This window comes from Podarcis liolepis (assembly GCF_965112155.1).
Source record: "Podarcis liolepis genome assembly, chromosome: 2".
NCBI lineage: Eukaryota > Metazoa > Chordata > Lepidosauria > Squamata > Lacertidae > Podarcis > Podarcis liolepis.
The window spans coordinates 13916513-13944441 of NC_139555.1; the positions used below are offsets into that span (position 1 = coordinate 13916513).

General features: G+C 46.8%; 1 protein-coding gene across 1 annotated transcript in view; it reads left to right on the plus strand.

Annotated features, from left to right (window-relative positions):
- The first annotated feature begins 11037 nt into the window (after positions 1–11037).
- Positions 11038–27929, plus strand: part of SP7 (Sp7 transcription factor) — a 35412-nt gene continuing 18520 nt past the window's right edge. The window contains exon 1 of the mRNA XM_083490380.1: positions 11038–11448. The gene's annotated coding sequence lies outside the window, so the exon portion shown is untranslated. The remainder of the gene's footprint in view (positions 11449–27929) is intronic.

Below are 27929 nucleotides of genomic sequence, written 5' to 3' on the forward strand. Positions count from 1 at the left end.
AAGATGCAGGAGAAAAAAGTTAACCCACAAAGGGGAAGGAGGAAGTGCAAGGGAACTTATGGAAATTATTTTATTTGTTTGCTTGGTGATTGTTTGTAAATTTAAATAAATTTGAATGAATTTAAATGAATAAACTTTGCACTGGTTCCCTTCAAGAACTCAGCAGGGAGGAGGATGGGAATACATTTTGTTGGTTCTGCCTGTCATTGCTTCAGGCTGCACCTACCACTGGCTCTGGCGCCACCTACTGTTGGGCTCCTTGCCTTCTGCCCTAGCAGCACTGTTCAGCTTATTACACCAGCAGTAACTGGGCGGAGAGGAGGCAGAGAGGCATCAAGAGGGTACCGCCTTGCCCCAGCTACAGTGCCAAATCTCTGGACACAGCGCAGATCCTCAGCCTGTTTTTCTTAAATATAAGAAAAAGACTGAATACCAAATAAAATATCAAAGTTATGATTGCGCAGGGAAGAATAATAAAGAGTTAATGTGATTCGGCTTACATGACTTGGAACAGCTGCAGAGATATTAAATACTGGGGCAAGATTGTATTGATTATCTTCATTTTGTTCTGATGTTTACAGAATCTAATAATGATTTTTATAAAGTATCGGGTACATTTTCCTGCCTTATATGGAAGCCTTTTGGGAGTTTTGCCATTTCAGCAGTTTTCCAAACCTTGCATAACTGTTCTTTAATACTTAAGTTGGGAGTTTTAGATGTATCCTGTTTTGAGGCCACTGGTATATTAGATTATGTTTAAGTCCCAATCAGATTGTGGTGGTCTTTTATTTATTTATTTTTTTGCTACTCCATCCAGAAGGCCTGGTACAGGATTTTTGTGTGTGTGTACTCCAGTCTTAGCAGTGCCACAGTAAATCCTTGGGTTACACCAGTTGGACAAGGATATGATCGTATGCAACGTCACCTTGCGTCATACTGGCTGGGAAATAAACTATGCTGGGGTAGCCAGTGGTGTTGCCTCCAGATATTGTTGGACTCCAACTCCCATCAGCCCCAGCCAGCAAGGTCAAAGGCCAAGAAATCTTGATCTCCATCAACAATTCATTGTGGGCTGTCTTTCGGCTCCTTACTGAGACTTGCTTCTTGCTGGCTTTCAAAATTGTATCTAGATACTTAAACAATAGTCGACAATTTTTATACATTTTTAAAATCTGTCTGCATATACAGTCATACCTCATGTTACGTCCGCTTCATGTTACGTTCTTTCAGGTTACATCCCGCGGCGACCCGGAAGTATCGGAAAGGGTTGCTTCTGAGTTTCGCCACTCGTGCATGCGCAGATGCGCAAAATGATGTCACACGCATGTGCAGAAGCGGCGAATCACAACCCGCGCATGCGCAGACGCACTGCTGAGGGTTGCACTCTTTTCATGTTGTGAACGGGCCTCCGGAATGGATCCTGTTCGCAACCAGAGGTACCACTGTACAGTGGTACCTCGGGTTACATACACTTCAGGTTACAGACTCCGCTAACCCAGAAATAGTACCTCGGGTTAAGAACTTTGCTTCAGGATGAGAACAGAAATCGTGCTGTGGTGGTGCAGCAGCAGCGGGAGGCCCCATTAGCTAAAGTGGTGCTTCAGGTTAAGAACAGTTTCAGGTTAAGAACGCACCTCCGGAACGAATTAAGTACGTAACCAGAGGTACCACTGTACAAAGATTTTGGAGGGTAGCTGTGGACAAAGTCAAAGAAAGGCCAGACTATAATATTCCATTTGGTCAAAAAATACCCCTTCTGTTACTGACTTTCTTTGCTAATGCTGCAATAATGTAAATCCACACAAATTCCTACAATCTCAGTTTGATTTTAAAAAAACCCCAAACCCTGGAATATTGCTTTACCGATAAAGGAGACTTCTTTTTCAAGCAGCTACTGAAGAAAACAACTTGATTTCTTGAAAAACATTCTCTGATTACCAATCTTTGCAACGATAATTTTAAAGATAAAGTACAGCCATATGCTTGTCCCCCTACCCCATGTTGCGAATGCAGTCTGGTTTGGTCCAGTTTATTTTCTTTCTTTCTTTGTAAATATTTGTTGCTCTCAACATTTCAACACCACCACCAGCTCTCCTCCTGCTTTCGTGAGTTACAGGTTTTCAGTAGCAACATGACTTTGGCTAATAACTTATTTCCTTCTTTTTTACTGCTCCGTGGACTCACATGTGATATTTCCTATGAGTGTGCCTATATCATGCCAGATTGATGCTGCCACCCCAGATGTTGGAGGAAGGGGGTGCGTATTAAACCAGCAAGGCTCTGTGCTCACACACCCTTCCCCCTCCGTACTGCCCTCAGGATGGAGAAGGCAGATCAAACTGATTACCTGGGAGATAAGCCCATGGAGGAACCAGTTTACTGTTTATCCTTACATCAGGGGATGGGGAAAGAGGTGAGAGAGCAATGGCGAGGTCTCCTTTACCCAAAGGTGCTACTGCTGCTCAGCAACTCTTCTGCGCTCTGTGCTCTTCTAAACTCAATCTTTCCAGCTTGCAACCACTTTGGGGCTGCCTTCACATGCCACCAGGGTAAGCCATAGTCAATGGTTTATTGTACATGTGCACGTGGTTCCTGGGACACGGGTTAAACAGCAGAGCCTAGGACTTGCCGATCAGAAGGTCGGTGGTTCGAATCCCCGCGATGGGGTGAGCTCCTGTTGCTCGGTCCCTGCTCCTGCCCACCTAGCAGTTCGAAAGCACACCAGTGCAAGTAGATAAATAGGTACCGCTCTGGCGGGAAGGTAAACGGCGTTTCCGTGCGCTGCTTTGGTTCGCCAGAAGCGGCTTAGTCATGCTGGCCACATGACCTGGAAGCTGTACGCCGGCTGCCTCGGCCAGTATAAAGCGAGATGAGCGCTGCAACCCCAGAGTCGGTCACGACTGGACCTAATGGTCAGGGGTCCTTTTACCTTTACCTTACATGATTCCTGCTCCAATCTTTCCCTAGTAGCAGTGGCGGGTGTGGCGTCCAGCGTGGGTGGGGGACGACAGCCGTGATGGCACCCCACCGGGATCTCGCTGCCGGGGCTGGTATGCTCCCCCCGCACTCCTCTTCCTCTGCCAGTGCCTAGCAGGAGCAACAAACCATGATCCCTGGCTTATCACTACTTCCGAACCAGAAAATTCAAGTGGCTGCCCTATTGTGGTTTGTTGCTTCTGCTCACACTAGGAGAGCAGCGAAACGGAAGCGATCTCCTTGATCACGGTCAAACCATTAGCCATGGTTTACTGCAGGCATCCCCAAACTCGGCCCTCCAGCTGTTTTTGGGACTACAACTCCCATCATCCCTGACCACTAGTCCTGTTAGCTAGGAATGATGGGAGTTGTAGTCCCAAAACAGCTGGAGGGCTGAGTTTGGGGATGCCTGGTTTACTGTAACCTGCAAATGGGTCCTTTGTCTCTCAGGTTGCTTACAGACAATCTGTTTATTGAGCAATCCTCCTGTTTCGTTTTGTTTTTTGCGGAGAGGTTTTTGCAATGCTGGCTGTAAAGGTTTTAACCGACGTGCAACAAATGAACAGTTGCAACCTGAATTCTGCCACATAAGAGCAACAGTCTGGAAGGGGCCTTATTCCAGGACTCCTCCCTTGTCCCAGCCAGACCTGCAACTCCAAATGGAGGCTCCGTCATCCTGGATTTCAAATTCCATGCCTCCCTACCGTCTCTGCCCTTTTTTGACTCATGCAGAAAGCAAAACCAACAAGGCTAACATGTACTCCGTTGCATCCTAACATTTTTTAAATTACATGGTCCAAAGGTATCTACTTAACAGGTACAGTAATGATTTTTTTAAACTATGGAAAGGCTTGTTGTTTATAAACATGGAAGGAAATGGCTTTTCTGTGTCGTTCCGTTGCAGGTCCAGACCAGTGGATTTCATCATCAGCTGTGGGGCACACTTGCATGCTAACTGCTGCTCCCTTCCTGGAGAAAGGGGTTGCAGACAGAGGACCTTGCCCATATTTTTTTTATATATATATAAAAAAGATGAGTCAACACACGAAAACTAAATAAGGAAAAATAAAAATAAAAGCCAACCCGCCAGCCAGCAGCAGGAAAACTAAGCACACAGATTGAATGGGATAAATTTGCACAGCGGAAGCTCATCAAGAGTCTCAGATATTTAGGCTGTAATCTTAGCCCAGTGTACCTGGGAATAAGCCCCGTTGTATCCAACAGAATTTACTTGGTTAGGATTTACATGGTTAGGATGGCACTGTAAACTGCTGTGGGAATGGCATCTTTTAAATATGCTTTTTGTGGGGCAAGGCTCCTCCAGATAAATCAATTAATGAAAGGGTGGCCAGCAGTGGCGGAGCGTGGGTTGTCAGCACCCGGGGCAAGGCAAGTAATTTGCGACCCTAACCCGTGGATTTGCGCCCCTAACCCTAACCCCCAGATGTTGCGCCCGGTGCGGCCGGCCCCCCCTGCACCCCCCACGCTACGCCACTGGTGGCCAGCAGCACCTTGCCTCTCCCCTCCCAATTCTCTCTTCGCACAATGCACAGCTGCCCAGACGCAGCCTTCCCTCCGAAGAGCCATTTCCAAAGGAAGAATTGGTCTAGTTCCTTGCAGTGGCCAGTGAGTTGTGCTATGGTCACTTCCACACTATACGTCTCTCAAAGTATCCTGGGAACTATAGTTTGTTAAGGGTACTGGGATATCACAGCTCTGTGAGGGTGAGGAGTAAACTACGGTTCCCAGGATCCTCTGGGGGAAGCCCGTGTGCTCTAAAGGTATTGTGTGGATGTGTCCTTAGTCTACATGGATTCAAATCGTTGCTCAGTCCTGGGTAGCTTTCAGCCAGTCACCTTCGTTCAGCCTAAGCTACCTTGCAGGATTATTTTGAAGGCAAAGTGTAGGTCTTGTCTGCTGGCATCTGGGATCATTGTAGGCAGGGCAGGATTAAAATACAGTGGTACCTCGGGTTAAGTATTTAATTCATTTTGGAGGTCCATTCTTAACCTGAAACTGTTCTTAACCTGAAGCACCGCTTTAGCTAATGGGGCCTCCTGCTGCCGCTGTGCCGCCGTTGCATGATTTCTGTTCTCATCCTGAAGCAAAGTTCTTAACCCGAGGTACTATTTCTGGGTTAGCGGAGTCTGTAACCTGAAGCATACGTAACCTGAAGCGTATGTAACCCGAGGTACCACTGTACAGCTCAAATATATGTTGCCTTCGGTGGCCGAAGCACAAAACTTTTGTTATGTAGTGAAGTTCTCACACAACTTTTATTCGGCTTTTGAGTAAATAGAACACATAATAGTTCAATTCCTTCTTTTCCAACACGCCACAAAGCTCTCCAGGAAAGTGTTGAGTGGGCAACAACAGCAGGGAGTGGACAGCGTTTGGACGCAGCAGTGGTAGGGGATACAACTGAAATGAGGATTTCCCACCCTGTCAACGTGTTCCCTGGGCTGGGTAGTCCCCATCTTTGCCTTCCTGGCTGTGTTCTCTCTCTCTGTGTGTGTGTGTGTGTGTGTGTGTGTGCACATGCGCGCACAAGCATTTTTTTTTAAAGCTTTAATGTCATGCTGGAAAATCAATTTGAGGTCAGGAGCGCATGCCACTGTGATCTTTGATTTCTTTTTCCTTCCACCAATCACTGCTCTCCCCACCGCCGCCGTCCCCCCCCCCAACTTCAGATGCACAAAAAACTAAACACTTCCAAATGTTAGCAAAGCGCAGACTCCAAATGACCACAAGAGCTGCTGTATCTTTAATTAGTGGCTTTTCCTTTTCCTAACTAAGGAGAAAATACAAGCAAGGGGAAGGCTCATTGGCTCCACAGCAAGGTCTCCTGTGTCAGGCAGAGGGGATGAGGGCGATCATAAAGAGAGGGGGGAGAGAGGAGGGGAAGAAACGTTATATTGGTTAGTGCTGCTCATACATGGCGACTCTGGATAGGAACATCCAAGGGACTTTCAGTTCATGTTAAAATAGAAGGGAACAGTCCCCCAGGAAATTCAGCTGAAACGTGCCAAATATACTACGGAAATTATTATTGCTGCTATGCTACTAATATCCCATGAGTAATCATTATTATTACCTGCGCTGTGAGAAGAGTCAGGTTGGCTCCCCACAAATAATCATGGGAACTGTAGTTTACGCCTCACAGCGCTATGATTCCCAGCAGCCTTAACAAACTACCTTTACCTTTTTACATGCTTTAAATGTGATTTAAAATCCACAGTGCGGGTGTGACTTACACTGGGGAGAATCCCTGCTTGGCCAGGACTTTGCTTAGACCTATTTATTTATTTAAAATATGTATAAGCTGCTTTTAAGGATAAATACCCTCTCAAGCCTCAAAGTAAGCCCCCAAATGCAAGAAAACCGTAATACTAAAAATGAAAAACAGGTAAGAACCACCCATAACACTAAAAACACAGCCAGCCCAATTAAAGCATGGAGATCCTATAAAGTATCTCTACTAAAACAATGTTATAAATTCAGCAACCTTATAAAGCAATAGAAAATAAACAAGCCTTCAGGACCTTTTCAAAAGACCTGCAGTGACATGGTCCTCTTGGCAGAGCTTTCCACAAATGCCCAAAGACATACCCTCCAACATTTCTCCGATGGAAATAGGGATGTCCCATTCCATAATTTGACTATGTCTGTCCCACACATCTTACTGGGTTGACCCAGCCACTCTAGGCAGCTTCCAACATATATAAAAGCGTAACAAAACATTAAACATTAAAAAAACCTTCTCTATACAGGATAATAGGGCGCTGTGGGTAAAACCTCAGCGCCTAGGGCTTGCTGATCGCATGGTCGGCGGTTCGAATCCCCGCGGTGGGGTGAGCTCCCATCTTTCAGTCCCAGCTCCTGCCCACCTAGCAGTTCGAAAGCACCCCTAAGTGCAAGTAGATAAATAGGTACCACTTTATAGCGGGAAGGTAAACAGTGTTTCCGTGTGCTGTGCTGGTGCCGGCTCGCCAGAGCAGCTTCGTCACACTGGCCACGTGACCCAGGAGTGTCTCCGGACAGCGCTGGCCCCCGGCCTCTTAAGTGAGATGGGTGCACAACCCTAGAGTCTGTCAAGACTGGCCCGTACGGGCAGGGGTACCTTTACCTTTACCTTTATACAGGATTGCCTTCAGACAGCTCGGGGGTCAGATAACTCCGTACCCCCCAACATTTATCCAATGAAAAAGGGACGTCCTAAGGAGAAAAGGGGATGCAGGTGGCGCTGTGGGTTAAACCACAGAGCCTAGGATTTGCTGATCAGAAGGTTGGCAGTTTGAATCCCCATGACGGGGTGACCGCCTGTAGCTCGGTCCCAGCTCCTGCCAACCTAGCAGTTCGAAGGCACGTCAAAGTGCAAGTAGATAAATATATACCACTTTGGTGGGAAGGTAAACAGTGTTTCTGTGCACTACTCTGGCCACATGACCCGGAAAAACTGTCTGCGGACAAATGCCGGCTCCCTCGGCCTGTAAAGCGAGATGAGTGCTGCAACCCCAGAGTTATTCGCGACTAGACTTAACTGTCAGGGGTCCCTTTACCTTTAAATCATATTTAAAGGCAACCCCATGTAGAGCACATGGCAGTAGCCCAGCCTGGGTGTCACCGGTCCATGGAAAACTGAAGATCACTGGGTAACCTTGGTCCAGTCACTATTTTTTCACAGGGGTGTTGTTGAGGATAAACGGGGAGAACTATGTACAGCACTCTGAGATCATTGGAAGAATGATGGGACATAAATGTAAAAATATCATTTGCCATTTTAGCCTCTCAACAGCCCTGCCCTGCAATGTTGTTTAGGAGATAGCAATTAGCGGTAGCCCCAAACTACCGAATGAACTAAGAAGCGGCTGATTTGAATTCTAATCTCCCTGTACACTGTGGGCAGAGTTCAGCTCTGCAGGATCGATCAATCTATTCCTATTTACTAGAATCTCATGATCCAGAGACTGGAGCTAGGCTACATACAGCTACACGCTGCCCCCTCAAAGAATTCTGGGCACTGTCATTTGTTAAGGGCTGCTAGAAATTGCAAGTCTTCTGTGAATTGTTAACGGCAGTGTCCAGAATCCTTGGGTGGAAAACATGCGCTCCAAATGGACTTTAAGGGCATGGCGTGTATGAGGTCCCAGGTACAAAACAATGTGCATGTGTGCGTGTGTGCTGGAGCCAGATGTGACCTGCATATACAGGTACAAAATCTATAACTGAGTTACCGCAGATCAAAACCTCTAGCCTAGTTTAGAAGGGAGGAGGGGCCTCTTTGTAGCTGTGACTGTTCCTGAGAGGTTTTTTTAAACGAAAGAAGCCCTTGTTGATTCTCTGCAAATCATGCACCGCCAATCCACCACCACTTAGTTCCCTGAGCATCTTTCTTCTGTGCTTCCCTCCACCACATACCTCAGCCTTCCTATGAAGAAATATGATGTTTAACTTAATACTCTCTTCTAATCTGAACCCACAGCCTCTTCCTCTTGACAGCTTTTCTCTAGGATGAACATACCCAGAGCGTCTTGTTTGTCTTCAGGTCCTCTGTTCTCCTGGAAGCTCCCTTCTGAATCTTTGGACACATCTTCCTGGAACTGTGATGTTGAAACAGCATTAGTAGCAAAAGCTCCAGGCAGCTGCAGATGACAATTTTTAAACTGACCTTGCTGCCACACTTTTTTCTTTTCTTTTCCAAACAGCCACCCAATGTACATGGATTTAGATCGCACAAACCCATCTTCTACTCTTGTTTTTGCTTTATTATGCATTTTGTGTTCTCATTGTGCATTTCTGTGATCTTCAGATGAGGGGTGGTACACAAATTTAACAGATAATAAAACAATAGTAATAATCCTTCTACTTTGCTTGGCTGAGACCATGGAAGAGTTCAGCTAGAGAGGGTTTCCTCACTCCTGAGATTTTCTTTTCTTTTAAAAAGTTTTTTATTACTAAAGATTTTCTTGTGTAACAAGCAAAGAAAGAAAGAAAGAAAGAAAGAAAAGTACATATAGTATCTCCACTTTTGATTCATAGTCTTTTTCACAATCCATTTACATGCAGTATGAGGCTGCTGGAACCTGGGACTCTCTGTACTCAATCTCCCACTGAACAATGGCCCAAGAAATTGCAAAGGTTTCCCTAGAAGGTAGATCAAGAAAAGTTTTGCCTGCTAAGTGTCTCCATATCAAGCTGCTGGCCAGCAAAAAAGAAAAGAAAAAGGAAAAAAAGCCAACTGATCAACACAAACAATTGTATTTGTGCTATGGCATTACTGATTATGCCAAGTGGCTCGCTCAGTCCCAAGGTGGAGAAGATGAGAACATAAAAATCTGCCTTATACTATGTTGGACCATTTGTCCAGTTTAGTATCGTCTACTCTGATTCGCAGAGACATCACCTTGTCAACAAAGGTCCGTATAGTTAAAGCCATGGTTTTCCCAGTAGTGATGTATGGAAGTGAGAGCTGGACCATAAAGAAGGCTGATCGCCGAAGAATTGATGCTTTTGAATTATGGTGCTGGAGGAGACTCTTGAGAGTCCCATGGACTGCAAGAAGATCAAACCTATCCATTCTGAAGGAAATCAGCCCTGAGTGCTCACTGGAAGGACAGATCGTGAAGCTGAGGCTCCAATACTTTGGCCACCTCATGAGAAGAGAAGACTCCCTGGAAAAGACCCTGATGTTGGGAAAGATGGAGGGCACAAGGAGAAGGGGACGACAGAGGACGAGATGGTTGGACAGTGTTCTTGAAGCTACGAACATGAGTTTGACCAAACTGCGGGAGGCAGTGGAAGACATGAGTGCCTGGTGTGCTCTGGTCCATGGGGTCACGAAGAGTCAGACACGACTAAACGACTAAACAACAACAACAACTCTGACTGGCAGCATCTCTCCACACAGAAATCTTCCTGGTCCTTTCTGAAGAATCCTGGGATTAAAGTGAAGGCTTTCTGATGGCTCTCTGTCTTTTAAGAGTGGACAGAGAAGAACAGATTGATGGGCTCAAGGAACAGAAGAGAAAAAAGGGGAAAACCTGCATTTTGAAATGTTGGAATGGAATTTGTTTATCGCCTTACAAGAGCACGTAGGCAATGAGTGAAGTTCTAGGTTCAAGCCTCAGCGTGAGCTCACTGGGTGGCATTAGGCCTTATCTGTAATAAGGGGCCAACAATACTGGTCTACCTCACATGGCTGATGTAAGGAATACAGAAAGGTTGCAGATAATCAGTTATCAGGTGCAATCACAGTGCAACTTTGGCTGAGAGCCCAACATTGCACACCGATGGAGCTACCTTGCGGAAGCCATGCCTGCTTGGGTCTTGTCACTGCCTGAATGGAAGACTGCCTGGGAATCACAACTTCACAGCTGCCTTAAAATTCCACGATAGAAGAAATGTAGGATAATTGATGTACTTTTAAAAAAAATAAACCATCTTCGGTGCCAACCGGCAAAAAGATCTACCAAAAGAAATATACAGTGGTACCTCGGGTTACATACACTTCAGGTTACAGACTCTTAACCCTCGGCTTAAGAACTTTGCTTCAGGATTAGAACAGAAATTGTGTTCTGGTGGCGCAGTGGCAGCAGGAGGACCCATTAGCTAAAGTGGTGCTTCAGGTTAAGAACAGTTTCAGGTTAAGAACGGACCTCCAGAACGAATTAAGAACTTAACCCAAGGTACCACTGTACTATGAATAAATCTGTTTATTAGTCATTGGAGCTGCAATCTTAGAATCATAGAATTGGAGAGTTGGAAGGGACCGCAATGGTCATCCAGTCCAACCCCCTGCAATGCCCGAATCCTTCCCACAGCCATCCCTGGGTAGATTTGCCACTGGTAGCTTTCTTAGCTACCTGTCCTGCTTGGCCACTGGTGGGCTTCCCCGCTCCCCCTCTTGGACCCTCTTTTTCCTTCTTTACCTTTCCAACTTTTCGCCCTTTGCTCCTTTCCCTCCCTCCCTGTGCTTTTGTTTCCCCATTCTTCTCTTTTTAATCCCTCTCTGTGCCCTGCTCCCCTCCTCTTTTTCTCCCTCCAAAGTCTGGGGGAAGGAGGGAGGTGGTGGTGGAGGAGGAAAACCCAATCTGAAGATGTTGACTACATCCCCTTCTGCACCACAGTTCCTCCTCTTTTATTGGATACTAGCGGGTCCTCAAAGGCTCCCAGGCTGTAATTAGAGGGTGGATCTTGTAAAGCAGAGGAGCGCTCTCTCGCTCTCTCTCTCTCTTCCAACTACAGACCAGCTCTCTCTCTCTCTCTCTTTTGCTTGTCTCTCTCCTTCCTCCTCAAAACTCCGCAGCAAACCCCTCAGGCTGGGACAGCGATGGCATCGCCAGTGCTGGAGGTGATCTCCCTGCTGTGCGGGATCAGGGGCCCCAGAGAGCCCTGACTTGAAGAAGCAAGAGGGATCTTTTGTCAGACCAGGTGGGAACCAAAACCCAGAGACCTCAAGCAGCTGAGGAAAAAGTAAGGAGTAATTTTACTTCTGTTCCCTCCACCCACCCACCCACCCGTTCCCTCCTCCGTTTCCTTTTATAAATGGGCTTTTGCAGCTTTCTAAATAACGCAACAGGCAGAACCTGGAGTTTAAGGGGTTGGGGGGAAGGTGTGCAATTGTGCACAACAAAAGCGAGAGTGGGTCAGAGGTTAGCAAAATAGAATAAGGATGGGGGTTTTTTTGCCTGAAATTTTATATAGAGTCCATTTGATGGTCTAGGGGTACAGCTCTGCTGAGCTGCCTAGTATTTGTCATCTGTATTTAGTTTGTCATGAAGGGATACTTGAAAAAAAAACACAAAAACCAACTATTCCATTTCCTGATGTGTGTTTATATGTGTGTTGTTATTTCCTCACCACCAGCAGCACCAAAAAAAAAAAGATTAAATAGACTGCAAATGTTTCACCAATCTGATTTTGAAAGAGAGGAGTTTTGTTCCAGAGAAATTGATTCTGTTTTGAGATATCTTTCCCCACCTCCATAGCTTCTGGAGTGAGGATTGAGAAACACGCAGAAGAAAACCAAATGTTCAGCCACTGTATTCACAAATATTTAGGTTTCGGCTGAGGACAGAATCTTAGTTCAGGGCTATTTTCAGATTTTATTGGCTACAGATATTTTCTTTCCCCCCCATCCTGCTCTTCTGTTTACAACTTTGTTATTAAGATTTGTGGGTGGCTTAAAAAAAAGAAGAAGATCCAGCCATGAAGCAAAGTAAAGGTTTAGGGTTTGAGGACCTGAAAGGGTTAAAATGATAACAAGCCATTTTAATTAAAAATGGAACTAATGATTGACTGGAAAATAAAACCAGCACTGAGCAGTTCTCCCCCCCCCTTTTTCTAAAGGAACTGCAAGTCGTTTGAAGTTTGATTTTTTTTTAAAAAAAGAAAAGTTGTGAGCAATACAGTCTGGAAATAGGTGCGTTAATAAGGTCATGTTCCACATTAAAGAAAAGCCTAGAGACAGACGCCCCTTCCTTCAAGGCTAAAATGTGCAACTTTGGGAAATGGAGAAGAAGGGGCGATGGACTTCATCAAGGTAGTGGCATTTGAACGGCCACGATTCCATTCTTCGATTTTGTCTTAGGTGCTCCAAGTTAAAAAGAACGGCTTGTTTCAGGGAACTAAATAAAATTATCTTGTAAGTATTAGGACTCTTAAGCGATCACTAAAAACATTTTAAGTCCACTAATAAAAATGCACATTTAATCAGCTCTGGCATAGAAGATGGTTCTGTGAAGGATCCTTGTAGACACACACACATTTTGAAATAATGGTAGGAATCGTTGAAACCACTCAAACCATTCAGAAATCTGATTTTAGTTATCAGGATTATGTTGGCATGTTTGGTCCATTTGGCTAAACCATCTCCCTCCTTTCCAGAGGTGCATTTAAAATACCAATAATCCTTAGCATCCGTACAACAACCCTGTAAGCTAGGCTAGTATTATTTAACCTCTGCGTCGAAGATGGGGAACTGAGGCTGAGTGATAGCAGCTTGCCCAAAATGGACGTAAGATTTAAGCGGGAGTTTTTCCTGTCCCACGCAGATCAGCTCCTCTGCGTCTCTAAACTCTGCAAGGAAGGAGTTCTTAGTGCTCAGTTGAGGGAGCAGGCCAAACGTTTAAGTATAAACCAGCAGCAATGCAACAGGAGACGCACAGTCTAGTCCCCGGGCTGATGGTGATCCATTCTTGGTTCACTGGAGCGCCAGATTACTTGTTGTTGAAGATCATAGTATCTCTTCCGAAACTCAACCTAATTAAGAGCTGGCTCCAACATTTTGTGGGTACATAGCATGTTCAGCACCTCCAACCCGAAAAGAGCGAGATGCAAAGTGAGGCTGCACTGGGTCTCCTGCGAAGTGGAGATGGTACTGTTGTTAGGATGGTGGTCCCTCTGCTGGTCTTGGGAACCTGACAAATGCCCACCATTGCCACCTTCTGTGGCTGCTCCTGTCTTGAACAACCACTGAGGGTTTTTTGAACATCTGGTGTCTTGCACTGCGTCAAGTCTTTGGTCTTTATAACCCCAGAGCTGTCTGCTCTGGCTGGTGGTTTCTTTCAGGCAAGGCTTTCCCCCAGAACTTGCTACCTGACCTGATCATGAGCTGGAGACATGGAGGACATGGAGTACACCTTCCGAGTATCCCTGTTTTCCAGGGAAAGTTCCGGATTTGCAGAAGCCGTCTCGGTTTCTGATTTGATCCCGGAATGTCCTGCTTTTCCTTCGGACATCCCTGTTTTCATTGGAGAAATGTTGGAGGGTATGGAGTTATGCGACTCTGAAGCCAAGGAGATAAGTAACTACAGTCATACCTTGGTTTTCAAACAGCTTAGTTCACAAACAACTTGGAACTCGAATGCCACAAACTTCGAAGTAGGTGTTCCGGTTTGCGAACTTTGCCACAGAAACTGAACGTCCGGCACGGCTCCCACTGCTTCCGATTGGCTGCAGGACGCTCCTGCTGCCAATCAGAAGCCGCGCCTTGGTTTTCGAACATTTCGGAAGTCGAACGGACTTCCAGAACACATTTTGTTTGAAAAACAAGTACAACTGTATAAAACTTTTAGAAGATATCTGAAGGCAGCCCTGTACAGGGAAGTTTTTTTTTAATGTTTTATTATGTTTTTATACCTGTTGGAAGCCGCCCAGAGTGGCTGGGGCAACCTACACAGATGGATGGAATATTATTATTATTATTATTATTATTATTATTATTATTATTATTATTATTGAATAGGGCACCCCTATTTTCATTGGAGAAATGTTGTAGGGTATGTCAGTGTGGGTCGTGTCCATAGCACACATTTAAAGCGCATAACTTCTCCCATGAAATCCCGAGAACTGTTGTTTCTTACCTGTGCTGGGAATTATCGCTCTTTGACGGGGAAACTAGGATTCCCAGGATTATTTGTGGAAAGTCATATGCTTTAAATATATGGTGTGGGTGTGACCTAGGGACCATCTATGTGCAAACACATTCTCTTCCAGTGAGCTAGGGACCCTCCCATCGATATTCCCCCATTTCAACATGAGGTGAACAATTTACTTTGGAGCAGAGTCCTTCAATAGCAGAAATTGTTCTTTTTGCAAGGGAGTTAACTGGTGGTTGAAAGTGGCTTTGTTCTCTTGGTGTCCGTGGGGCTAAATCAGCCGCTGTGGTAAATTGCCCTTATGTTAAGGCCGGTTTTGCTTTACTGGAACCAATGGTAGCAATGTGAAGTAGCTTCTCTTCTCTCTGTAATGAACTAGATGGTAAAAAATGAAATCACTGCAATGGAACCAAGAAAACCCTCTGCTTCGATACCGCATTAATGTGCCACCTTTTCTCCAAGAAGCTGAAGTTGGTGTTCATATCTCTCCCTCTCTTCATATCATCTTCACAACAAACCTGTGAGGGAGATTAGGCTGGGAGCGAGTGACCCAGTTAGCTTTATGGCCTAGGGAGGATTTCCCAGGTTCTTATTAAACCTGGCATGGTTTTGTGGGTTTTGTGTGGCTTTTGCTGCCTGTCCGGCAGCGTGTGAACTGGTTTGGACTGTGCTATTGGAAGAAGAAGGCCTTTAACCCCTTATGCTGCCACGGCCCTAATCTAACTGGGTGGGTATGCGGTTCCACACCTGATGTTTGCTTCCATCGGCAGCACTCCTGTCAAATTCCTTGTGAATAGGACCCAGTGCCCTCCAGGATAGCACAGTCTGGGTCTGAAGTGTGTCTTGAGGGAAGGGGTGATGGAAGTAGCAGCCCCAAGTGGGGTCTTCTTCCCCAAAACAGTTTTGGGATTGTGCCCCACAGAGTGTCCACGAAGCAGTCTTCTCAAAAGCAGCACATCGTTCTAAATTTTGTTTTGCATTCTGCGCCTGGATCCTTCTGGGCAGACTTCCTCAACCTCGGCCCTCCAGATGTTTTGGGACTACAATTCCCATCATCCCTGACCACTGGTCCTGTTAGCTAGGGATCATGGGAGTTGTAGGCCAAAATTCCCGAGGTTGAGGAAGCCTGCTTTTGGGATTCCGATGCTAACCACGTGAGTTGCGCAAAACCTTTCAGGTTTCTAGAGATATATGCAGGTTTGATCCTTCCAATTCTACGATTACCGTTGGACACGGGTGGCACTGTGGGTTAAACCACAGAGCCTAGGACTTGCCGATCAGAAGGTCGGCAGTTCGAATCCCCGTGACGGGGTGAGCTCCCATTGCTCGGTCCCTGCTCCTGCCAACCTAGCAGTTCGAAAGCACATCAAAGTGCAAGTAGATAAATAGGTACCGCTCCGGTGGGAAGGTAAACGGCGTTTCCGTGCGCTGCTCTGGTTCGCCAGAAGCGGCTTAGTCATGCTGGCCACATGACCCGGAAGCTGTACGCCGGCTCCCTCGGCCAAAAAAGCGAGATGAGTGCCACAACCCCAGAGTCAGTCACGACTGGACCTAATGGTCAGGGGTCCCTTTACCTTTTACCTTTTTATGATTACCGTTGCTGCATCTGCTGGGCTCATCTGCCTGGGAGTTGCTGTCATGGTATTTCTTCTAACTTCTCATGGGTTACTGAGGTCCAGGCGTTCTAGAGCAGTCTTCTGCTGCCCTGCCTTAGATATATGTGGAGGACTCATGAGGAGGGAGAACAGAAAGGGACTGACTCTTGGGGACAGTGGCGTAGCGTGGGTTGTCAGCACCCGGGACCCGGGGCAAGGCAAGTAATTTGCGCCCCCTAACCCGTGGATTTGCGCCCCCTAACCCGTGGATTTGCGCCCCCTAACCCGTGGATTTGCGCCCCCTAACCCTAACCCCCAGATGTTGCGCCCGGTGCGGCCAGCCCCCCTGCACCCCCCCACGCTACGCCACTGCTTGGGGATATCTCTAATTAGGACTAATACCTACCAGCTCCTTTGAATTTACCACTTTCTGAAATGTTCCCTCAGGAAAATAAACACTGGTATTATTTTTTGGCTGTAATCTGCCTCAGCAACACGTTGAAGGGCAAGGTAAAATAAGAAACACTGATTTATTTCATAAAATGTACACACCATTTGACTGTAAAAAATAAAACCTCAAAGCAGTTTACAAAAAAGAGAGAACAATAAAATCAATATGTGAAGGGAACCAGTTTTGCCACCCCTATATGTGTAGCCTGCCCTCCGCCCAAGGGTCTCAGGGCAGCACACAGTAAAAATTAAAGTACCGTATTTTTTGCTCTATAACACTCACTTTTTCCCTCCTAAAAGGTAAGGGGAAATGTGTGTGCATCTTATGGAGCGAATGCAGGCTGCACAGCTATCCCAGAAGCCAGAACAGCAAGAGGGATTGCTGCTTTCACTGCCTAGCGATCCCTCTTGCTGTTCTGGCTTCTGAGATTCAGAACATTTCTTTTCTTGTTTTCCTCCTCCAAAAACTAGGTGTGTCTTGTGGTCTGGTGCGTCTTATAGAGCGAAAAATACGGTAATAATTAACCATAAAAATCCAAAACAAAATAAGCCACGCAGTATTGCAAAATTTATAACAATCACAGATAAATCATAAATCACAGATAACAATCACAGATAAGTTGCTTCTGCTGATTTATCACCATGTATTTCACTTCTCCTCAAAAGGTCTAGGCAAGCAGGTGCATCTTTAAAAAAGCATGCAAAAAAAATAATCAGGTTGACCATTTGGTCATTGTCCATTTAGGTGATGAGAGTGATGGTCACCAACCTGGATTAGTCAAATTCTTGCACAATAAGGTTATCAACGGCTACTAAATGCCAGGTGCTGTGCTAAGTGTTTCCTTAAGGCTCAGGTTGTGACCATTGGACCACCACCAATCAAATTGCAAGGGGAAAGTGGCTACTTACCTGGTGGAAAGCAATGTGGGATCCAGATGCTAAACCACTGCACAGCTGGCATCTGGATGGCTCCCGACTCCTGTGATAGATAGAGGTGCATATGGTGATGAATGGTGCAGAGGAAGAGAAGTGGGAGAAGGCACCTCACTGTCCCTCGATACCTGAACTTGGGGCTTAGCCACACTTACACTTGGCTGTTGCTCCCCACTGCTCCCCACCTGAATCAGGGGAAACTGCTCTTTAGCGCTCAATCGGAGCAAACAGCAATTTTGATTTTCTCTGGATTGACGTTTGCTCCAATTTAGCACTAAAGAGTGGGTTTTCCCTGGGAAAGGAGCGGAGGGAGGGGGAAACTGCTTGGACCCTTGCCTTGTGGGCACAGGACAAGTGGAAATGCTCACCAAATCAAATTTCCTGGCAATGGCAGCGGTAAAGGTAAAGGGACCCTTGATCATTAGGTCCAGTCGTGACCGACTGTGGGGTTGCAGTGCTCATCTTGCTTTACTGGCCGAGGGAGCCGGCATACAGCTTCCGGGTCATGTGGCCAGCAGGACTAAGGCGCTTCTGGTGAACCAGAGCAGCACATGGAAACGCGTTTACCTTCCCGCCGGAGTGGTACCTATTTATCTACTTGCACTTGATATGCTTTTGAAGTGCTAGGTTGGCAGGAGCAGGGACCGAGCAACGGGAGCTCACCCCGTCTTGGGGATTCGAACCACCGACCTTCTGATCGGCAAGTCCTAGGCTCTGTGGTTTAACCCTTAGGTAATTTTTAGGTGCCTGCCACTGTTTTGTGGAAGGGATTCAGGTGCATCCCGTAATATTTAGGCTTGTGCAATTGAAGCGGATTAAAGTGTTCTGCCTTCTCCTGTAGTGTGCATGGATTGACTGGCTGGAGTCACCTAGAACAACTTCCCTGACCTGACTGCCCCGTGAAACCTTGCTTTCTCCTCATGCACTCTGTGGTCTGAGTTGTATAGGCAGATAATGGCCGTTGGCCCTGTATTTGGGGCCTAGGTTTGACTAGGGAGCTACCGCCATTTTTATCCCTTTCATCTCCTATGATTATGTGATTCTGATGAAGAAAGGAAGCCTCTTTGAACTCACTGGGATTTACTTCAAAGGGGACGTGCTTGGAGGATGGGTCAGGAAATCTGATTGAAACTAACTAGATGGTTGAGGTAAACATAGTCCTGGGAATCTGGGCTGCTACAAAGTGATGGTATAATAATAATAATAATAATAATAATAATAATAATAATAATTATTATTATTATTATTATTATTATTATTATTATTATTTATTATTTATACCCCGCCCATCTGGCTGGCCTTCCCCAGCCACTCTGGGCAGCTTCCAAAAGAATATTAAAATACTATAATAAATCAAACATTAAAAGCTTCCCGAAACAGGGCTGCCTTCAGATGTCTTCTAAAAGCCTGGTAGTTGTTGTTCTCTTTGACATCTGGTGGGAGGGTGTTCCACAGGGAAGGCGCCACCACTGAGAAGGCCCTCTGCCTGGTTCCCTGTAACTTGGCTTCTCGCAGTGAGGGAACTGCCAGAAGGCCCTCGGTGCTGGTAGAAGAAGGGGGGTAATTTGGAGAAGAAAAGAATACACGCAGAGACCTTGTGGGAATCCCTTGCAATGACCACAGTGTTTGGAGACAGACAGTCAGGTTGTGCATCCATAGCAGTGACCAGAAGAGGAATGGCCGCTGGGAGGAGAAGAAATGCCATTGCGCATCTGCAGCAGTACCATCAGTAGTAAAGGTAAAGGTGAGCGGTGGACTTGTAATCTGGTGAACCGGGTTCGATTCCCCGCTCCTCCACATGCAGCTGCTGGGTGACCTTGGGCTAGTCACACTTCTCTGAAGTCTCTCAGCCCCACTCACCTCACAGAGTGTTTCTTGTGGGGGAGGAAGGGAAAGGAGAATGTTAGCCACTTTGAGATTCCTTAGGGTAGTGATAAAGCGGGATATCAAATCCAAACTCTTCTTCTTCATCAAATCCATTAGGTCCAGTCGTGGCCGACTCTGGGGTTGTGGCGCTCATCTCGCTTTATTGGCCGAGGGAGCCGGCGTACAGCTTCCGGGTCATGTGGCCAGCATGACTAAGCCGTTTCTGGCGAACCAGATCAGCACACGGAAACGCCGTTCACCTTCCCGCCAGAGCGGTACCTATTTATCTACTTGCACTTTGATGTGCTTTCGAACTGCTAGGTTGGCAGGAGCAGGGACCGAGGAACGGGAGCTCACCCCGTGGCGGGGATTCGAACCGCCGACCTTCTGATCGGCAAGCCCTAGGCTCTGTGGTTTAACCCACAGGGCCACCCTTACCATCAGTAGAGCTGGGCGATAAATCAAGAAATTCAGGTCACTATACCGGTTTCAGACTTTTCCAGCTGCCGATACATCGCAGCTCCCCAGCCTCCACCAGCACAGTGCGCCTCACTCCCGTCTCTGCCTGCCTGCGCTGTGCTGGCGCTGGCTGGGGACCTGTGGTGTATCGGCAGCTCGAAAAGTCCACCTGTGCAAAGGCTGCGCACCTGCTGCCTCTCAGCTGATCTTAGCATAAGGTGGGGGCTTCCTTAAACTGCTATGCTGAGAGTCTGCCCGCCCCCCAGCTGAGTGGTTTAAGGAAGCCTCTCACCTCCAGCTCCTGAGAGCCAGAGTGTGGGGCTTGATCAGCTGAGAGGTGGTGGACATGCAGGATGGGCAGGTGGACTCTTCCTCTTGGTTGGTCACTCCTGGAGCGACTGACTGGCAGGAACAGGTTCCTCGGCCGTACGACTGCCTCCGCCTTCCCCCCATCCCTCTGGCTTCTGGTTTAAGAAAGCACACACCCCTTCCGGCTGAAGTGTGCCAGATTCTTTTGTGGGGCATCAACTGTGGGGCATGTGAAACTGCCCGCCCCTCAGTTCACCCAGCCCCCATCCTGCTCTTGCTCACGCGAGTCAGAGCAGTACAGCGGTACCTCGGGTTAAGTACTTAATTTGTTCTGGAGGTCCGTTCTTAACCTGAAACTGTTCTTAACCTGAAGCACCACTTTAGCTAATGGGGCCTCCTGCTGGTGCTGCGCTGCCGCTGCACGATTTCTGTTCTCATCCTGAAGCAGAGTTCTTAACCCGAGGTACTATTTCTGGGTTAGCAGAGTCTGTAACCTGAAGCGTATGTAACCTGAAGCGTATGTAACCTGAGGTACCACTGTATGGGGTTGGGGACATATCTCACTTGCTGCTTCTTTCCTTAAAGTGGTGAAGAAGAGGCCGCCAAGATACACTTCCAACATTGTGATATATCAGCAAATCGCGGTGTTTAGCTGCTGATGTTTAGCGCAGGTGGCGCTGTGGGTTAAACCACTGTGCCGCTTGGGATTGCCGATCAGAAGGTCAGCGGTTCGAATCCCCGCCACGGGGCGAACTCCCGTTGCTCGGTCCGTGCTCCTGCCAACCTAGCAGTTTGAAAGCATGCAGTGCAAGTAGATAAATAGGTACCGCTCTGGCGGGAAGGTAAACAACATTTTCGTGCACTGCTCTGGTTTTGCCAGAAGCGGCTTAGTCATGCTGGCCACATGACCCAGAAAAAACTGTCTGCGGAAGCAGACGAACGCCGGCTCCCCATTGTTGTTCGCGACTGGACTTAATTGTCAGGAGTCCCTTTACCTTTATGCAACAATGTTAACAACCAGGTATCACCCAGCCCTAACAGCCAGACACCTTCATCTGCCCCGGCCGCAACAAAACATGTCTGTCCGGGACAGTGGCGTAGCGTGGGGGGTGCAGGGGGGGCCGGCCGCACCGGGCGCAACTTCTGGGGGTTAGGGTTAGGGGGCGCAAATCCACGGGTTAGGGGGCGCAAATTACTTGCCTTGCCCCGGGTTCTGACAACCCACGCTACGCCACTGGTCCGGGATCAGTCTCTACAGTTGGAGCAGGTGCTTTAACCTTCTAACAGTTTGACTTCATCCACAAAGACACACTCCTCCAGGGTCTCCCAAGATGGATGCCAACCTGGGCATATGGCCATCCTGTCTGGGGCTGATGAAAGTTGAAGTTGAACACCATGTGGAAGGGCATGGATTCCCCATCTCTCATCTTGTCCACTGGATCTTTCCACATTTCAGTATATGTCTATTACACAGGAGCACAGTTCTTATATATCTGCCTACATAGTTTTTTCTCTTTTGTCCAGAGTGTTCAGCAGTTGATGGCGGCTACAACATCACCCAGATTTAACTGTTCCTAAGAGATTTCCAGCAGAGTAGTCTGTTGTTAAGCTGGCTTTTCTCCTATGGAAGTTAAGCCTGTGTACACACTATGCATTTAAAGCACATGATTTTCCCCAAAGAATCCTAGGAACTGTAGTTTGGTGCTGGGAATTGTAGTTCTGTGAGGGGTTAAACTGCAGTTTCCATGATTCGTTGGGAAAAGTCACATGCTTTAAATGTTTGGGGTGCACAAAGCCAAACGCTCCTTTATGGGGATTAATAAAATCAATGCCTGCAAACATAAAAATATATATAGAAAAAGTAAAGAGAGGCCTGCCATTTACGCTGTCTCTTGAGGAAAGAAGCAGAATGACTTTTTAAAAAGCAAAGAAGCAATTGACCTGTGGAACTCCTTGTTACAGGGTTTTGTGAGTTCAGAGATATAAAATAGTGCACCAAAGAGACCACTAAAGGTATGGAATATAGGACGATAAGGAACTCTTGACCGAAAATGTGAAGAGACAGAAAGCTGTTCTCAAAAATCCGATTTCTGCAAATGGCAGCAAGCAAAGGGAGGAACAGATCTCTCCCTAAATGTTAACAGTCCATCGAGTGTGATGGATTGCTCAGGCCATCCCTACGAGAACCCGTCCTGTTGTTCATCCAAAGTGAATTGGAACAGTTGAGCACTGCATAATCATCTCTGTGTGGATCCAAAGAATGCTTTATTTTTCTCAAATAGCAGCCTCTCTCGGCTGCATGGCAAACTGTTTTTGAAATGAAGGGGGAGTTTCGAAAACAATTCGTGATATGGCACGGTGGCCAGCTGTTCAAAGGAAAAGGAGAAAAATAAATTCTGCTGGGGTAGCACAAGGCCCTCGTGTCAACTTAAGATGCTCTCTGGACCCTGACCTGTGTCATGAATACATTCATAGGAATCGTCCGATTTCTCTGCATTTGAGATGTTGCTGTATCTGTGTTGATGGGCAGCTGAAATTGGGAACTCTGTGTCGGATGTCGTGATGTAAAAATCCTGTCTGTTGTGTTGTGTTCTGAATGCCACAGTCTATTCCCATAGGCAGCGGGTCAATTGATTTTGCAAGGCACTGAATGATCAACAGATCCCCACATAGGACCCAATCTTACGTCTTTATGTGGTGCAGTTCTGCAGTGATAAGGTTTTTTTTGTCTTTTTAAGTCCAAACAAGTAGTGACTGGCCATTTCCCCCCTTTTCTGGGGGCATCTTCTTGTTGTTCACCTTCCTTTTGATTTCTTGAGATGGAGAGCTCCAGGCTGTTTAGGAGGTCAGAGGTCAGAGCGCAGGTGTGAGTCTATTCTCCTCACCCCACACCCCATCCTATAGACACATCCCTTTGATCTCTCTCCGAATTTCCCAGCACAAAGAGTCGAAGGAATTCCCCAGGGAGCAATGGCACCATCCCTTCTTGCCAAGATTTTAGAAGTGGGTTTCTCAACTCACGGGTCACAGACCAAATATGAGTCAACAGGATGTGAAAAAGGACGCACTTGTTGTGTTTTGTTTTCCCCAATTCCTTGGCTGTGAGAATTCGGCTGGGTTTTCTACGCGGTACCTGACTCCAGAAAAACAAAGATCAGCATTAAGTGGTCTAGATTCCAGCACAATTTGATGATACTTGAATTAAGTTTCATTCAGGGCAATATACTTAAGTAACATTGTCTCAAGGAAAGCTACAGTAGGAATTTTTGCGAGGGTTGGCCCCAGTCTTTAGGTTGGGTGACACAGCCTGCCACAGATGGTGGATTTTGGGGGAAGCATTAAAGACCAGCACTTTTTATGGGGGGGGGTTACTATTATTTACAATAATCATATTCATGATAAAAAAATTCCTTCCTGTAGCACCTTAAAGACCAACTAAGTTAGTTCTTGGTATAAGCTTTCGTGTGCATGCACACTTCTTCAGATACACAGTGTGCATGCACACGAAAGCTTATACCAAGAACTAACTTAGTTGGTCTTTAAGGTGCTACAGGAAGGAATTTTTTTATTTTGACTATGGCAGACCAACACGGCTACCTATCTGTAACTGGAATCATATTCATGTTTACTCATGAGTACGTTCCACCGAACTCCCAATTGTTGTATAGGGAGCCATGGTTTTTTTAATTACATTTTACTGCCACTGGAGGGGGCACCATATGACTTCTAGTTCAGTCACCAAACTTTCTTGGGCTTGCCTCTCTCTGACGGCCAAGCAACACTCTCTCAATCTGGACTCCAAGCAGCGAGGAAACGCTCACACGCCCTTTTTAATATGAGAAAAGCTCCTCGTGTCAAGAATGTCGCAAACTCGGAAGTGACTGTTCCAGTTTGTGAATGTTCTTTGGAAGCCGAACGTCCAACAGGGCTGCCGCGCCTTGGTTTCCGAACATTTTGGAAGTTGAACGGATTTCCGGAACGGCTTCCATCCGACTTCTGAGGTACCACTGTACTGAGTTAGGCGGACCTAATGATCTGATTCAGCATAAGGCAGCTTCTTATGAAGAACCTAAGTGGTTTGGCTTTGGTATACAAAATGGCTGGAACCTGGTCAAGAAGAATATGAGTCCTTCTGTGCATTATATCAAGTTTCACCACATTCTGTTTCAAAGTACAGTACAGAGAACATCCTGTGAGGAGACTAGACAATGCAGTCTCCTCATAAGAAAAGTGCAGCTCCGAGGGGAGATCTGTGTTAGACAACTTGCTTGTTTGAATATAACCCCCATTATTCTTGACCAATGGCTGGGGTTGATGCACTTTAAAGCTGAGGCCGTTTAGGGCTTTAAAGGTCTACTGCCTAGACCAAGGATGGGGTGTGAGAGAGAGAGATCCGATCTATTGCTCTGTGGCTTGAATATGCCGAATTATACCTGAGCCTCATCAAAGGCTCTCTGAGGAAAGGTTTGCTTGCACTGGAAGTTACCTAATTCTACTCTACCTGCTTTGGATGAGTTGTGCTTTACAAGGCGGCCTATTCCATTTTAAAAATAAAACAATAGTATGATTTGGGTTCCTTTGGCTGAACAGAGTATCTGCATTTGGTTGTCTGCATCTGCTCTGTGTTGTTCTTCTTTATGTTCATATGGTGTATGGATCCCCCCTTTGTTTCTTTATAATCTTTCAGAGGACATGTGCTGCTTGCAATACAACTAACATTTCCATGCCAAATTCTTGCTGCAGAAGCAACTGGGCTTCTCTCCCCACCCCATCAGGTGGCAAATAGATTCACCTGGGCATATATATAAAGTCCTGATTAGTTCAGTAAGATTTACTCCCTTGTAGGTGTGTAGAAAGGGATGCGGGTGGCGCTGTGGGTTAAACCGCAAAGCCTAGGGCTTGCCGATCAGAAGGTCGGCGGTTCAAATACCTGCGACGGGGTGAGCTCCTGTTGTTTGGTCCCTGCTCCTGCCAACCTAGCAGTTCGAAAGCACACATGCAAGTAGATAAATAGGTACCACTCCGGCGGGAAGGTAAACGGCGTTTCTGTGTGCTGCTCTGGTTCGCCAGAAGCGGCTTAGTCATGCTGGCCACATGACCCGGAAGCTGTACGCTGGCTCCCTCGGCCTATAGAGCAAGATGAGCGCGCAACCCCAGAGTCTGTCACGACTGGACCTAATGTTCAGGGGTCCCTTTACCCTTTACCTTTTTACGTGTGTAGAAGTTGCCCTTTAACTTACACTGTTGGAAGAAATATGGAAAAGACTAGTGAAGTAGTAAAGTTTGTGCTTTTCTTTGGAAATTGGGCAGTGGCATATTGGTCTAATTCGTTTTAGCTTAAATGGAAGGGGTCAAGGGGGAAGGGGTTGGCCCACTGATACCCAAGAAACCCTGGAAACCTGAAGCTGGCTCTGCATGCTTCTCTATGTGAAGCGTTTGGAGATTTTGTTGGACACCTGTCAAAACGTCATAAAATCATAAAATCATAGAATTGTACAGCTGGAAGGGAACCCAAGGGACATCTAGTCAAGTCCCCTGCTTTGCAGGAATTCTGTCCACAGCCGTCCCAGATCGCACGGGACTGCGGAGAAGTCTCCGCTGTCCCGGGAAGGCAGGCATGGGGGGGGGAGCAAAGACTTTTGCCCCCTGCCGGCCTTCAGAAGAGGTGGGCGAAAGTCTTTGCTCCTGACCGCCAGCATTTTAAAAGAGGTCCCCAGAGATTTCCCTATGGGCTTTCTTCTTGCGAAGCAAGCCCATAGGGAAATTCGTCTTGCGGAACGACTCAAAAACGGAAAACTCTTTCGTCTTGCGAGTTTTTCGTTTTGCGAGCCATTCGTATTGCGAGGCACCACTGTATATAAATATATATACAGATTAAAAAAGACAGCAGTGGGTAAAAAGAGCAATCAAATGGCCAAGATTATCGTTCAGATAGTGTCCCTTAATCTCATTGCACCCTCGATAAACCTAGCAACCTTTGCTGTCGTCTGATCATTTTGGTCTGATAAAAGAAAGAACAGTGTGGCCTCAGATGGGCGGCCTGGGATGGTAAGTAAGAGTGGGGTGATGATCTCATTCCTCAGATCTTTATAAAGGGGACAGGACAGGAGAACACAAGCCACTGTTTCCAGATTGCCATCTCCACAGGGGCAGAGTCGTTCCTCAGTTGGAATCTTTTGGTATCTGCCCTCAAGTACGGCGGAGGGCATCACATCCAATCTGGCCAGTGTGAAGGCACGTCTGTATTTTGGGATAGTTAATTTATACAAGGACGCGGGTGGCGCTGTGGGTTAAACCACAGAGCATAGGACTTGCCGATCAGAAGGTCAGTGGTTCAAATCCCCGCGATGGGGTGAGCTTCCGTTGCTCGGTCCCAGCTCCTGCCAACCTAGCAGTTCGAAAGCACATCAAAGTGCAAGTAGATAAATAGGTACCGCTCCAGTGGGAAGATAAATGGCGTTTCCGTGCACTGCTCTGGTTCGCCAGAAGCGGCTTAGTCCTGCTGGCCACATGACCCGGAAGCTGTACGCCGGCTCCCTCGGCCAATAAAGCGAGATGAGCGCCGCAACCCCAGAGTCGGCCACGATTGGACCGAATGGTCAGGGGTCCCTTTACCTTTACCTAATTTATACAAATATACAAATAGGGAATCAATATTTTCACTCTCTCTTATGGGGAGAGAAGTGACCAGAGGGTCTGTGACCTGTGGCACTTTCCCCCCAAATCCAGTTGTGCTGATGAGCCTTAAATCTTGGGCGACCCCTGGACCAAACTCTTCATGCCATCCTTGTGTGCCCAAGTGCCTTCATATTTTGTGCAAGTAACTGAGAGTCCTGGTGTTTCTCGCTTCTCCTGGGGCTGAAAGGGGAGACAGTGGTGCTTCCTTGCTTGGCACCAGCCCAGTAGCCAGTAAGATGTGGTAGCCAACCACCTTCCCCAAAGCCATTTTGGCCTACCTCCGGCCCCATTGGCTTGCCTGTGATCCGAAGGGGCTTCTGTTTGTGCTGCAGAAGCCAGCAAGAATCTCCAGCCTGTTTGAACAGGCCACATTTGGCTCGGGAGAAGCAGATTTCGGGAGTGTAAGGCTAGGAATGTTTGCAGAGAATCCCAAGACGACAACAACAACGCCGGCAAATTAAAACGGCGCTGCCAAAATTGTGGGACACCAGACCTGTGTGAATAAGCCTGGCACTGAATGTCCCAGGAGAGTCTGTAGCCAGCAGGACTCTATTGATCTTGTCTGTGGTGAAAGCAAATGGATGTTAATGCCTCCCCACTCCAAGAAAGGTCCTGTCTCCATTTGCTGGTGATTTCGAGTCTGGGATGGGCTTGCTGTCTCCTCTCTCGGTTTTCTCAGAGTCCAGGAATGTCTCCAGGACACTGCAGAAAACCCACAAGCTGAAACCAACGAGCAAAAGTGAACATGACCTTGTTAGAAATGTAAGCTGGTTCTACAGCTATGGGATTTGAAAGAAGGGCATAGCGATGCGGAGGCTGTTGCCAGGTAGCACATCACTCGTCCCAACTCCTCCCAATCATGCCTTCATTGGATCAGTGTTCATAGATTTATTCAAAATAAAAAAAATCCTTCCAGTAGCACCTTAAAGACCAACTAAGTTAGTTCTTGGTATGAGCTTTCGTGTGCATGCACACTTCTTCAGATACACAGTGTGCATGCACACGAAAGCTCATAGCAAGAACTAACTTAGTTGGTCTTTAAGGTGCTACTGGAAGGAATTTTTTTATTTTGACTATGGCAGACCAACACGGCTGCCTATCTGTAACTGGAACCATAGATTTATTCGTCATTTAAATGCTACTTTCTCTGCCACGATGGTGGTGTGAAAATCCGGGCCTCCTGTGCCTTCAGACAGACCCCAGGGTATGGTTTGAAGGCACTTGAGGCTATTGCCAACTGGATAAGAAACCAGCTGGATAGCTCAGTTGGTTAGGGGATGGAGCT